General features: G+C 40.9%; 1 long non-coding RNA gene across 1 annotated transcript in view; it reads left to right on the top strand.

Annotated features, from left to right (window-relative positions):
• LOC132246420 (uncharacterized) overlaps window positions 1-6,782 on the top strand; it is a 107,091-nt gene extending 100,309 nt beyond the window's left edge. The window contains exon 4 of the long non-coding RNA XR_009457670.1: window positions 2,635-6,782. This is a non-coding gene — a long non-coding RNA (uncharacterized LOC132246420). The remainder of the gene's footprint in view (window positions 1-2,634) is intronic.
• The last annotated feature ends 6,952 nt before the right edge of the window (window positions 6,783-13,734 follow it).

Below are 13,734 nucleotides of genomic sequence, written 5' to 3'. Positions count from 1 at the left end.
TTGAGAACTAATGGAGATCAGGTGAGGTCCTGGATGACTGGAAAAGGAAAAATACAGTGTCCATCTTTAAGAGAAGGATCCAAGGAGTTACACATGAGCCAGCCTGATCTCTATACCTGAAAGATCATAGAGCAGGTCCTCAGGGAATCTTTTGTGAAGCACCTGTAAAAGAACAAGGTAATCGGCTACAGCAAGAATGGATTCACCAAGAGCAAGTCATGCCTAACCAACCTGATTTCTTCTACGATAAGGTGACTGGCTCTGTGGCTGGAGAGAGTATAATGGATGTGATATACTTTAGCAAGTCTTTGAACATGGTTTCCCACAACATTCTCATTAATAAGATAAGAAAATGCAGCTAAATTAAAATACAGACTAAATGAAAGAACTGAATAACTTGTTGGATCATTGTGCTTAATAAGTAGCTATCAATGTCAAGTTGGGAGGAGGTATCAAGTGGGGCTCCCAAGGGGGTTGTCCTGGGCCTAAGAAGCAAGACTTATGAAAAATAGCTGAAAGAACTAGGGTTATTTAGTCTGGAGAAGAGAAAACTGAGGCAGTATTTGATAACACTCTTCAAATAAATGAGGAATGATTACAGAGCGAATGGAACTGGGTTTTTTCTGTAGGTGTCATAGGTGACAGAAGTAGCAACTCAAGCTGCAGCAGAGGAAACAGGTTGGAGATTAGGAGGAACTTTCTGATTATGAGAGTAGTCAAGCAGTGGAACAGACTACCTGAAGAAATTGTAGGATCTCCATCCTTGGAAATTGTTGAGAACAGACTGAACAGTGACTTGGCTGACACTGTATAGTCAGGGACAATCTTGCCTTAAGCAAGAGTCTGGACTAAATGACATTGTGAGGTCTATTCCAGCCCTGATTTCCTATGATCCTATAATTTTTTGTAGGGAGGAAGTAGAATTTAGCAAAAGCAGTTGGTCTGTTTCTCAGAACATGAGATGAGGGAGAAATAAATTGGAATGCTCATGGTAAAACAGTTAAAACATTTTGATTCAGGCTACATCTACACAGGCAGGGGTGGCCTCAGACGCACAGAGCTAATGTGCCTGCTCTCCCTCATAAACCAGAAACACTGCTACATCTATCCATAGTTAGCTAATTAATGTGGACTAATTGCCTTGTCATTTAGCAGTTGTAATTATCCTACCCCCACCAGCACCATCCCCGCAGAGTTTCCTATGTAGAGGATTGAAGCTTCACTGAACACGCTGAAACTCTAGGGCTGCACAGATTGAGCAGGTTTTTTCTTGCAGTTGCTACTATGCTGTCAGAAACAAGAATTGAAAGCCAGGGGACTATCGTTCCAGTGCTTCCTCTCTTCCCAGTCCAGGAGGAGAAAGGGGATTTGGGAGGAATGTAGATGGCCAATGAGCTGGCTCTTAGTTTGTGAGATGGGAGGAAAGTCTAGGAAGAAGATATGGGCAGGGAAGAGGATGCTTACAAACAAGAAGCTCATGGAGGGGAAGTCAGATGATGAAGAATTCAAAATGGGGGGACTAGAACTGGAATAAGGAGCTGGTGAGTTGATGAGAAGAGTGCCAAGGAGCTGGGGCTGTGATATAGATGGAAATTTTGGTTAAGAAATAAATCAGGAAAGTGGAATGAGAATGAGAAACTGATCAGTGGGGAAAACGGGGATGGAATAAAGAGCTAACAAAAACAGAGAGGAAAAAAACATAAATGTAAATATATGTTCTTATATTGTTATTGTTGGCTTCCAAATTGGGATATTTTGAAGTAAAGGACTTTCCCACTAATTTACTACTTAGAATAAGATGATTATTATTCATTGTATAATATCACTATTAATCAGGTGGAGCAAAAAGAGTAGCTTCTCTTGGTCTCTTGGCTTTTTTCTTCCCTTCAAATATTGTTTATTGCACTGAATTCTTGCTCTGCTGAATTGCTTGGTAAAGCAGAGTATGTCCTATTTGGCATAGCAACATCTTGAACAAAAAGAGGCACCTGAGTACTCTAAATCAAGGGTTCCTAAACTGGTACACGTATCCCTGGGGGTACACAAGACATCTCTGAGGGATGTGCAAAATAAATTGTGTAATGGCAGATTTAATTTTAATTTAATAATATTGGCATTTAAGGGGTTAAAATATAAAACATGCTGGTAGGGGTACACAGGTAGCACGTAAATCTGGAAGGGGGTATGTGATAACAAAATGTTTGGGAACCTCTGCTCTAGATGGAATGAAACATGGGATATATCAAGGTTCAAAATATCTTATGAAAATCTGTACAAATAAATCTGGGATCTATTGTCATGTGCATGTATCTGACAACAATATTACTTTAGAAGGTACAATCAAAATCAAATCATTGATTTGCTTTGCGGTAAGGGGTGGGTGTTCAGAAATTCAAAGGAAAGTTACATGGGGATCTCACATGCCTGTTTGAATTTAAAAGAGTAAGAAAGAGTAAAATAGTTGTGGAACTAATTTCAAATTCGAGCAATTCATTGAAGGATGAGAAATGTAATCAGCTACTCAGTTATGTGTTTCACTATCACATTACTTATGAATACGTCTTTCATCCACAAATTTGAAATGTGATGCTTAATATGGGTTTCTGAGCTCACTTAATTATTTTTTTTTTCCAGAATCCCTGTAATAATAACAAAAAGTGAAAGCAGAGAGCCCAGACTGCAAAAGGAACAACTGACTGTCTAGGATTGATAGATCACTAAATGCAGTGTAACTTTCATACGTGGAAGAAGCTGCTGCTATGGGTTACAGATTTTAGTAATATTACGCTTAGATCTAAATATTGCCCTTAGGAAATCTGCAATCATCTTATTCATTTGCTTGAATTATGCATGGGAGACTATGATATCTGGCTAGCTCAACATAGATTATTGCTATGGGACTAGTATAAATGTAACGGTATTATTAGATTAGATAAATTGCACCCAGTAGTACAATTACATGCATCCCACCTCGCCAGACTCAATCTTATCTTTTAACTGGGTAGGGTCAAAGTTTACAAAGACTATACATTTCAGTCACTGTTATTCAAAGGCTCCTAATATCCTTGATACCCATTTAACAATAAATCTGAAGAACATGTTGTCAGTAGAGTGCATGATCTTTCAACACTCTTTTTCTTGAACCTCCCTGGATTCTTTTCATACTTCATTAGGATCTATGAGAGTGAAAGAGAAATGCCCAGAAAATACCATAGGAGTAATCTATTTCTTCTGATTTTCAGTGCTTTTTTGTAAGAGGACTGTAAGAAAGAAGGTGTCAAAGGGAGAATGTTATTCGTAGGATGTCCTGTATGTCATTTAGATCAAACCAAACACTTTGACTATATATCAACATATACAGCTCCCTCTGATTCCATGTATGTTCTTCCCTTCCTTCTAATTAAATGTCAGCTCTGCTTATAAAGAAATAGCAGTGTTAGGTTTATTTGCACAAGACTGTGAAAAGCAGAACACTTATCCCACATTTGAATACCAAGCTCATTAACACCTAGGTAGATATATTGCCTAAATCTGACATTAGAACTTTGAGTAGGCTCATTATTTATTATTTAGCTTGTAGTAGCATTTGGAGGACACCTCCTCCTCCCCCATCAGGGATCAAGGGGCCATTGGGCTAGGAGCTGTGGAAAGATACTTTCTTGCAAACGTTTCTCCACATGCTTACCCATAAGTATGTATACACTATTCAGTAAGTCTGAATCCTAATGCATTAAATGAAACAGTCTGAAACTGAGCAGGTGGACACATGGAGCAACAGGAAATAGGATTTGAGAAAAATGTAATGGCAGAGATGGGTATACTTGCATACAGAGGTATCCACATTAGGCAAAGCAGTTGCAAGTAACTGCCAGCCTAGTCAATACTAGTAGGCTCCATAGGTTAAGTAGGCATGGCACATTACCATATTTGCCTGAATGCAACACAACCCTGAATTTAAGAGGACCCCCAATTATCAGATCCTTGACACGGACAATGTTACACTTATTTTAATTTTCCATGTCTAGAACCTAGTTACTGGAGTGTCACCTTAAATTCATCCCCCACCACCACTGCCACTACCCTATTAAATTCTCAACTGTTAAGATTTCTGTGAAGTATGAAGTATTCCTGTAACAAACCTAGATTCTGCCATTAGTCACATGTGTCAAAGTTGGGCAGAACTGGCTTATGGGGTGTGTCTGAACCCAGAGCCAACTCAGGAATCTCTGCACTACATTGAATTTCCGCATTTTCTTCTGCATAGACATCAAGGGTAAGGCAGAGAAATACAATAGTAAATATAGATGGCCATACACTATCTAGATTTACTTTGCACTATCTCTATCTTTTTATAAGTCAAATTGCTTGTGATTATTATACATGAATACATAATAATATATGCTGCTTTGTTAATCTTATTGAGTCAGACTAAATGAGATCGTTGGAAAACATTTTGAGCCAGTGTAAGTTTGATCTCATTCCCTAAAGCTATGAAATATAGAGAGATCAGTTTGTTGCTCCAAGCACATAGGTTTTATACTTGGAGCTTAGGCTGAGCCTGACCCTGCCCGAGTGCACAAAGCACTTCCCTTCCATCCTTCACTGCTGTGCAGGGAAAAATAGAGGACTGGTTGTCTCAGGTGGTGATTGTGTTGCTCTTTCCCCCTGCAGTTAATCCCCTGAATGAGATCAGGGACAGGTGTGAGGTGTGGGCAGAAACATGCTGCTAAGAAGAAAACCATGTGCTATAGTGTTTTCTATGGGATGTGAAGCATTTACTGCTCTAGGGCCTGGGAGGAGTTCTGGCTAAATCACATAGAATTCTTCTTGGAGGGTCCCAATGCTCCTTAGTCCAGTGTTTGTAGGAGCTGCTACGAATCTGACCTGCAGGGTGAAAGTTATAGTGAAGTTCCATCTTCAGGGGCTACAAGCTTCAGACAATTCTTTAGAGTGCTGTTGATTTACCCTGTGCTTTACTATTTTTTATTCACTATGAAACTAAGATAGTCATCCACACAAATGCAATACAAGCGGTCTACTCTCCAAATATGGGTAAGTAGTGGTAAATGTTGTCCCAGTTGTGCTATTTTTGAAGACTATTAGCTCAGTCGGGTTAAACAGAATTTTCATTGGGCTGACCCCAATATACTTTCTCAGTGAAGTCTAGCTTCCATCCCAAATTCATCAGATGCCCATACTCCTCTCCTAGCCACCATGGACGTTACCAACCTATATACCAACATCCCACACCAGGATGGCATCCAAGCCTGCCTTACATATCTACAGGAACAAGATTACAACTCAGAATACAGACCCAAAGATATTACTGACCTTATACACTTCATCCTCACACACAACAATTTCACTTTTAATAATCAACACTTCCTCCAGATGATGGGAACAGCTATGGGCACTAAAATGGCCCCACAGTATGCCAACCTTTTTATGAACCGCCTGGAAGAAGACTTCCTCAAGAACTTCAACATCAAACCCTTGCTATACTTAAGATATATAGATGACATCTTCATCATTTGGACTGAAAACCTACAATCCCTGATTGAGTTCCATCAGAAATTCAACGATCACCATCCAACTTTCTCTAGAATACTCCAGCACCAGCATCTCCTTTTTAGACACAATGATCAGTGTCCAGAATGATAAAATACAGACCATGTTATACAAGAAACCCACAGACCAACATACATATCAGCACAGAACCAGCAATCACCCTAAACACACAAAAAAAGCTGTGATATACAGCCAAGCCCTCAGATACCACCGCATTTGCACTGAAGAGAACACCCGGGATTGCCACCTCACCAATCTTAAAAAGGCTTTCACCCAACAAGGACACTCCTCCAGACAGATAGATTGCACGTTTGAAAGAGCCACCTGGATACCACGTGAAGAACTGCTGCAGTACAGAAGAAAACCCCCCACAAATTGCACACTGCTGCTTATGACACATCACCCCCCCCCTTGAACCTTTACGGAAAATCCTCAAACAACTCCAACCCATACTAGACAGAGACCCTATTCTTAAAAAGATCTTCCCAGAGCCACCCATCCTAGCTTTCAAACAAGCACCGAACCTCGCCAACCTCATCACCAGAAGCAAACTTCCTCAGGCCCAGAACACACCAAAAGGATCCAGACTGTGCCATGACAAGAAATGCAATATATCTCATCCAATGCACCAAATGCCCAGATGGAAAATATGTAGGAGAGACCAAATAACAACTGCACACCAGAATGAACGCACACCGGAAATCTATCAAAGACAGAAATACCCAATTACCTGAGGGGGCACATTTCTCAGAAGAAAACCACTCTCTCTCCAATCTCTCAGTCCTGATTCTCAAAGGAAACTTACACGACACTTCCCAGAGATGAGCCTATGAACTCCACTTCATCAACCCCCTGGATACTAAAAATTATGGACTAAATATAGACATTGGATTTATGATGCATTATAGTCTGTCTGACATCTGACTCCCCAGGTATCTCTCCACTTTCATCCCCCTTCTCTCTCTTCCCCCCCATCCTGTCTCTCACCCATTGACTCCTCAATCTACATTTTCACTGACTACCTGTCTTGTATGCAGACCAGACCAGCCGCTGGCTTCTTTACTTTTCATTCCATCCAGGAAGAGCACACACCAACCGCTGAAACTTCCTTAGCCTGACGAAGGATTTTTGAACCCGAAAGCTTGCTTAATAATTATTTTCCAACTATTTGGGTTGGTCTAATAAAAGATATCAGATTCACCCAAGGAACCGTGTCTGCCATACTCCTCTCTACCTTTTTGATGTTAGAGCTGTTTAACTATGGAGCTTTTTTGTTCCCTTCCTATTAAAGAACAAATAAAAACAATGCAGAGAGCAGGGTCTCAGCTCAGTCATGAGTGTAGATACTGCAGACTTTATCCAAAATAAGTCTCTTATTTCTTAGTTATGCTATCACTTAATTTTTCACCGACAATGAGGACATAATGCAGCCCAAGGGCATTACCTGTCACAGGTATTTCCATGTATGCAGACCTAAAATGGGTCATACAAACCTCGCACAGGCTGAAAAGAGTTAATTAACTGCCCCAAACAAAAGTAGCCTTTTATGCTGTACTTGTAGTAGGTTCAAGCCTGAGGGAAGGACTAGAGAGAGGGTGTGTGTTCTGCCAGCTCTGGGTTTCATCAGGGAGTTTTGGTTTCAAGTAGCTCTGGAGCAAAAAGAAAGGGGAATAATGTGAAAGGCTTCCAATTTCTGGCATCCTGTGCTGGGTGTGAATTTGGTGATAATGGGAGTTTCAGGTTGTATTAATAAGACAGTACTATGGAAGGAGGGCTTGGAATTGGTGGTGGGTTATATCAGGCCAGTGCTTAACAGGATTTAAGACATTTTCACTAAGGCTCTGAAATGCCTAGAATTTTTGCAGCCTTACAAAAAACATTCTCTAATATTTTATTCAGAGGGCCTTAAACTTGTCTACATGATGGAATTCTCCTCCCCAACTTGTGGGAAAACTTCCATGTCTGATCATCCAGTCTGTGTGATCTCATATCATTTGGCAATATGATTATACAAGGATGAGTCGTTCCCCCTTTTCAAAATGCTCAGTTCTCATGTGGACGAGGTTCTTTGGGTAAATGTCATATCTCTCATTGGACCAACTAAATAGTTGGAAAATTTGTTCTTTGCAAGCTTTCAGGCACAGACACTCTTCTTTGGGTATAGGGAGAGTCTGGTCTACATATGCCTAAAGAAGGGTGTTTGTGCCTGAAAGCTTGCAGAGAACAATTTTTCCAACTATTTAGTTGGTCTAATAAAAGAGATCACATTTACCCAAAGAACCTTGTCTATGCCTATGTCCCTAGCATGAACTAGCTAGTATGGCTGAGTTAACCCTCGCCTGAAGTGCTGAAACTTTGAGACACTCAGAGGGCACTTGGCATGAGTTAACAAGCTTTAACGTGCAGACGCTCACATTGTAAGTATCTTTAATATGGTCTAAGTGTAATGTGTAACTTCATCTAGTTGGACACACTGCTCCTTGTCCTAAGCCTGACTGCTCTGAGTGTGTTCAATGACTTGCAATAAACTAGGAATAACTTTTTGCATGGAAAATGGATCCTACAAAGTGATAACAGAATGGCAAAAATCAGGTATACAAGCTTGCCTCTACTTATTGTCACTTACTGCATGCATGGCCTATGGTCATCTGCAGGTGAAAACAGGCTTGCAGTAGGTAGTGCAAATCCCACTTCTACAGGATGCTGACCCTACCCTTTCCCTCTGTCTCTAATCTCAGTTGGGAATCGCTGAATACACTCTTCCTTTGCTATGTAGGGTGTTTCATGTAGCTCATGATTACAGCTAGCCTGGCAGTTCATTTTAGCTTCAAATGGCCTCAAGTTTCCTGATTTAATGTTGTTCTTAAAGCGTAAGTTTTAGCAATGCTTTATGTAGTCCAGCATCATAACTAAAGTGTATTAGCCTCTCCCAGATCCTTGAGCAGCTGCAAAAGGCTTTCATGTAGAGTATGGATCAGGGAAAAGACTAATGGAAGGGGACAAAAGTCTTGCCTCTTGGCTTCATGGACATATTATCTTTGGGGAGAGATGCAGCTGTGTGCTATTCTAAAGTTGGGGTTAGCAGCAAACTGTTGCTTCGGCTTTATTCATTTATCACTCTTACCATCCAATGCACAAAAGGGGTTTCTTGCGGGCCCTTGTGGAAGGACAGGGCTTTTTAAAGGGACATGTGAGACAAGGATATCAGGAGTATGGGCTTGTGTGGAAGGAAAAGCATAAATACAATTGGGGCAGAGAGAAACAACAGGGATGTTTCATTGCCAGAGGGCAAGGAGCTTTCACATGAATTGGGGCACCCCCAATGTATTAATATCCACATGGACAGTCAGTAGAGGCAGGCTGCCTTATCTTTCCATTTCAAGCAGTCATTACCTTTTCATAGCCCAGCCAGGTCCCACAGGGGTTTAGGAAGCTGTTTCAGTGCATCAGCAACCTTTACTACTTACCTCTGTACAAGAGACTTGCTTGGCCATTAGCTGCCATTTTAACAGTGAATGTGTTTACAGTCAATTAATGGCCAAGTGCATCAGTAGCTGAAGAAAAAGTGATCTTATTAATTATGATATGAAATAATTAGAGCTCCATTGCATGGACTTACCAAATGTCACTCATTTACCATGATAAGTGAAGTACTGTTGAACCTTAAAATAGTACCTGAAAGCTATTCTAATTTGAAAATTATTGTTCTGGTAAATATATTTGCATAATGAGACACTGGGATATTCTACTCACGAGTAGGGATGGATATCAAACTCCCAATTATTTTTAGCTGAGGCATAAGTTTGGAAAGGGGCATCCAAATTGCCCTTTAATTGGCAAATGAAGTACTCTAAAGTCTAGTAGGTCATACGTGTGCCAGCAGTTAAATATCATGACTGACTTAATTCCCATACTTGTAAGAGGAGTATATTGGTTGGTTTGGGGGGGGTTTTCTGAATCACAGTATACAGCAGTGAGCAATGAACCATCACAATTAAGATCTGCAGCCAGTGACTGATGATGACGTATGCTTTTTTACATATAAAAAATGTTAGAGGGCACAAGAACCAATGAGACTGCTGAATATTTTTGTGCCATGACTGAAAAGTCATGAACTCCATCTTGTCCTACACAATCAAACCCATAATATAAGTAAAATAGTAGAAAGTCTGGCATGTAAGAAGCCAGTTGATATCCTAAGCAATAATGGGTAAGTAAACTGAGGTTTTGTGAAGATGGGAAATCTGTTTAGCCACCTCTCATCCTGGACTGAAACTTCTCAAACAGAGGGAGACCATCATCTCTTCAGCATGGTCTTAATATTTCCTCCTTGGTCCCACAGAGGCAAGGCACTATGCATCAGAAAAGATACACAAATGAACACTTTTTATAATAAATAGCATATATCTGCCTGCTGCCCTCTGCAGAAATTCTGGTATCATTGCAGACAGAGCAATCTCTTGCAGCTCTGTTCAGGCTACTTAGTTCAAGTAGCACAAATCCACCTGGAAAACAAGAATTCTTTAAAATATTAAAATGCTGCTCACTTAACCATGCCCAACCCCCTTAGAAAAGCATTGGAAGCAAATATCTGAATATAAATGCTAACCTCCAAAATTAATAAACCCCTCACAGCCACTGCAGTTTATTAAAATTCTTGACTGTTCCACACAAGTTTAAGCAAGTTTAGTGAATTGCACACTGCTTATTAACTGGAGAGAATATTCGTTAAGCATTTTTATTGTTCTTTTAAGGCCTGAACCTGAGAATATTGTGGCTGTAAAATGAATGATAATGATGTGATAAACAGGAATAATCTCTGTAGTCATTTTATTAAGTACATTATGAACAAACTAAGAGTTTGATGCTGCACTTTATGTAAATGTATATGGCTTTAACTATTTTAAGTCTTTTCTAAATATGCATGTAACCCCTAAATAAATTAACATGAATATAATGTGATATAAACCTGGAAAACCCAGACACTGATTCTTAACCTGTCAGTGTTTAGGTAGCAAGAGAATTTCTTAAAGGGCTGAACAAGTTTTATAGAGAATTTTTGCTATATGTCTTTCAGCAGGGCTCTCAGTAGCCCATATAATATTAGTACAAGCAATGAACTGTCCTGCTTCTCCATCTTTATTATTCTTTTGTCCCTTTAACTCTCATAAACATACTCCCTTCTGAAGGCCACATAATAATGAGCTGTGGGCTTGCCAGGAAAGGTTGACACATGGGCTAAGCCTCCACATAACCCATTTGCTGAGATGCTTCAAATGGATGACAGCCTTATAGTAAATATATAATAGGTTTAACAGAATGATTCATAGAGAGCATTTTAAAATACCAAGCTAATAAAACAACAAATTTAGAGATGGGAAGAATCCCTTCTTTTAGAAATTCTGCCCTGGCTTTCCATTGGCTTTTTATTTATTGGCAACTTCCAATAAAAAAAAAACAAATACCTTTTTTAAGATTATTTTATTCCCTTGGTCCCATGGGAAGAATTAATGAACTACTTTGCTTATCCTTTCAGTATAGCAAACAATTTGGAACAGATATAATCTTTGTTCTGTGTTTCTGCATCATATATCCTGGTCTGTCATCAGGATTCCTAGGCACTACTGCAATAATAATAATCCTTACAGAATTACACTAACAGCACACTAAGTATAAAGCATCCTTACAGCACACTAACTATAAAGTGATCAAGCAGGCAAAAACATTATCCAGTTAGATAGGTTGCAAGGAATGGTGGCCACTTGGGGGCTACTTTTCAGCAGGTCTGTGCAAAGCAGCTAGTATTCACTTTGGATTTGGCTGATTCAGGGGACAGTGCTTCGATTTGATGATTGGAATCACTGTCCTGAATCAATTCGACCAAATCTGATTCACAGATTCGGCAGCCATCAAATCTCTGAATCAAACACGCCCCATCCCCCACCTGCTCTCCCAGCCCCACCAATGGCTGCTTCAGCCTCCCGGCTCTTTAAAAAAAAAAAAAAAAAAGCCCCCACTCCCTGGCTACTGCCAGGTGGGGGCGGGGGATTCCCCGCTGCTCACCAATGCCCCATGCTGTGGGGGGGGGGGGCTCTGCTATGAGCCCCCATCCCTCACCCACTGTCCCAGCCCCCTCTTCTGCCCCCACCCCCATGGCTGCCCTGCCTGGCCCCAGCTCCTGGCTCTTTAAAAAAAAAAAAAATGAAGCCCCGTAATCACCAGCACTGCCAGGTGGAGGGGTGATCCCTATTGCCCCATGCTGTGTGGGGAGCTCTGCCATGAGCCCCCAGAAGCCTCAATGGCTGCTGCAGCAGCCAGTGAGTTGGGACTTTTTTTTAAAAACTGGGAACTGGGGTTAAGCAGTGTAGCCGTGGGGGGGCTGGGAGAGTGGGTGGGGGATGGGGGCTTATGGAAGAACCCCCCCCCATGCAGTACAGGGCATTGGGGGACAGCAGGGATTGCCCCCCACCTTGACCTGGCAGGAGCTGGTGAGTGCAGGGTTTGTTTGGTTTTTTTTTAAGAACTGAGAGCTGGGGTCAGACAAGGCAGCCATTGACTGGGCTGGGAGAGCAGGAAGGGGTCAGAGGGCACATGTGGGAGCATACAGGTAATGGTGTCTGGTGGGGGTCCCGCCATGGTCCCCCTCCTCCAGCCCCTACTTACCGGCATAGAATCCAGGTCCAGCTTCCTGAGGTAGCGAGCAGGGACTGCCCAAATCTCTGAAGCTCTGAATCTTTTCTGAATTGATCTGGAGAGCTTCGAATCAATTCGGACCTTTTTATTGGTCTTCTGAATTGATTCGGATTTGGAGATTCAGCCGCCAAATTCGGCCAAATCTCCTCCAAATCGAATCAGAACTTTGCACAACCCTACTTTTCAGATGTAATGTTTCATAGCAGTTCAGGAAGTAGGAGTGTTGTGAGAGCAGCAGTAGAGCTCATATTAGCTGGTGGAGGTATCCTCTGTTTCTCTACTGTACCTGGAAAGTAGGGTAGGAAAGATGGTGCCCCCCTACCCACTTAAGACAGCTGGACAAAAACATCATCAAGATATGAAGTCTAAGCACAAAGTTTACTTGATTACCTTGAGGAGGAGGAGGATCATGAAATGGTCACATTTTTATCAACCATGAATAATCATCCAGGGAACTAGGACTTAGCCTGTTTACTGTCAAATACAGTGGTCAGTACCATTTCCCTGGATGTTTTTTAGTAAATCTGGAGATTCTTCTTGCATCCCATTTAGATGCTTGAAAACAACTTTCCATTTTCCTTCGTTTTTCAAATCTTTTTGCTGCCCTTGGGATTTTAACTTAGACTGCTTTAATACAGCCTGACATTAAGATAATTAAGATAGCACAGGTTATAATGCCTCCATTTTGCAGTTAATTCAGAATCTGTGAGAACCCATTTTTCTTCCATTGCTTTTTATTTTTCTTACAGCAGTGTAAATACCATTCAATCTGCTATAATTGTACATAAAATCAATTTGTTAACCACAGAATCAATAGCCTAGTAACAAAATGTGCATCTAAAAACAATAGCTCTTGATTTATATGGATAAAAGGTAAGCACTTAGCATGCAGAAAGATTTTGGCAGTCACTAGTTCTTGTTTGGTATATGAAGGCTAGAGATGCTTTTCAGTACAGCATGTTGGGCTACACTTAGGCAAAGAGTGGAACATGGAATTATTAACATGATCTCCTGCACCATCCTGGCTACATGAGATGGCTACCATCTCCTACATGAGATGCTGACTATGCAATCATTACTGCTCAGTCATTTTGTACTTGTATAAACAAGTACTATATGATTGCATAGTAACCCTATGCTGTAGTGTCACCAAATGGCTTTTAGGTGGTGCTGACTGTGCAGTAGCTCGTTACTAGGGCTATGCGAAACTGCACCATTTCATTTCAATTTCCATTTTGCCATGTCAAAGGGACAGTGTTTCATTTTGCTGTTTCGAAGCACTGTTCCATTTCATTTCGTCAAAACTGATTCGCTGTTTCAACGCATTTCAATGTTTTGCCCATCGGCTATAATGGGGAATCATGGAAATGCCTATAACCTTGTCGTTTCTTACCTGCTTAATATGAAAATTGCAGGAGTGGTAGCCCCATTTGAGGGCATGAAGCCTGCCATGTTTCAAGGAGATAGGTGCAG

Source organism: Alligator mississippiensis, chromosome 1 (assembly GCF_030867095.1).
Source record: "Alligator mississippiensis isolate rAllMis1 chromosome 1, rAllMis1, whole genome shotgun sequence".
NCBI lineage: Eukaryota > Metazoa > Chordata > Crocodylia > Alligatoridae > Alligator > Alligator mississippiensis.
This window is presented reverse-complemented; position numbering and strand designations above follow the sequence as displayed.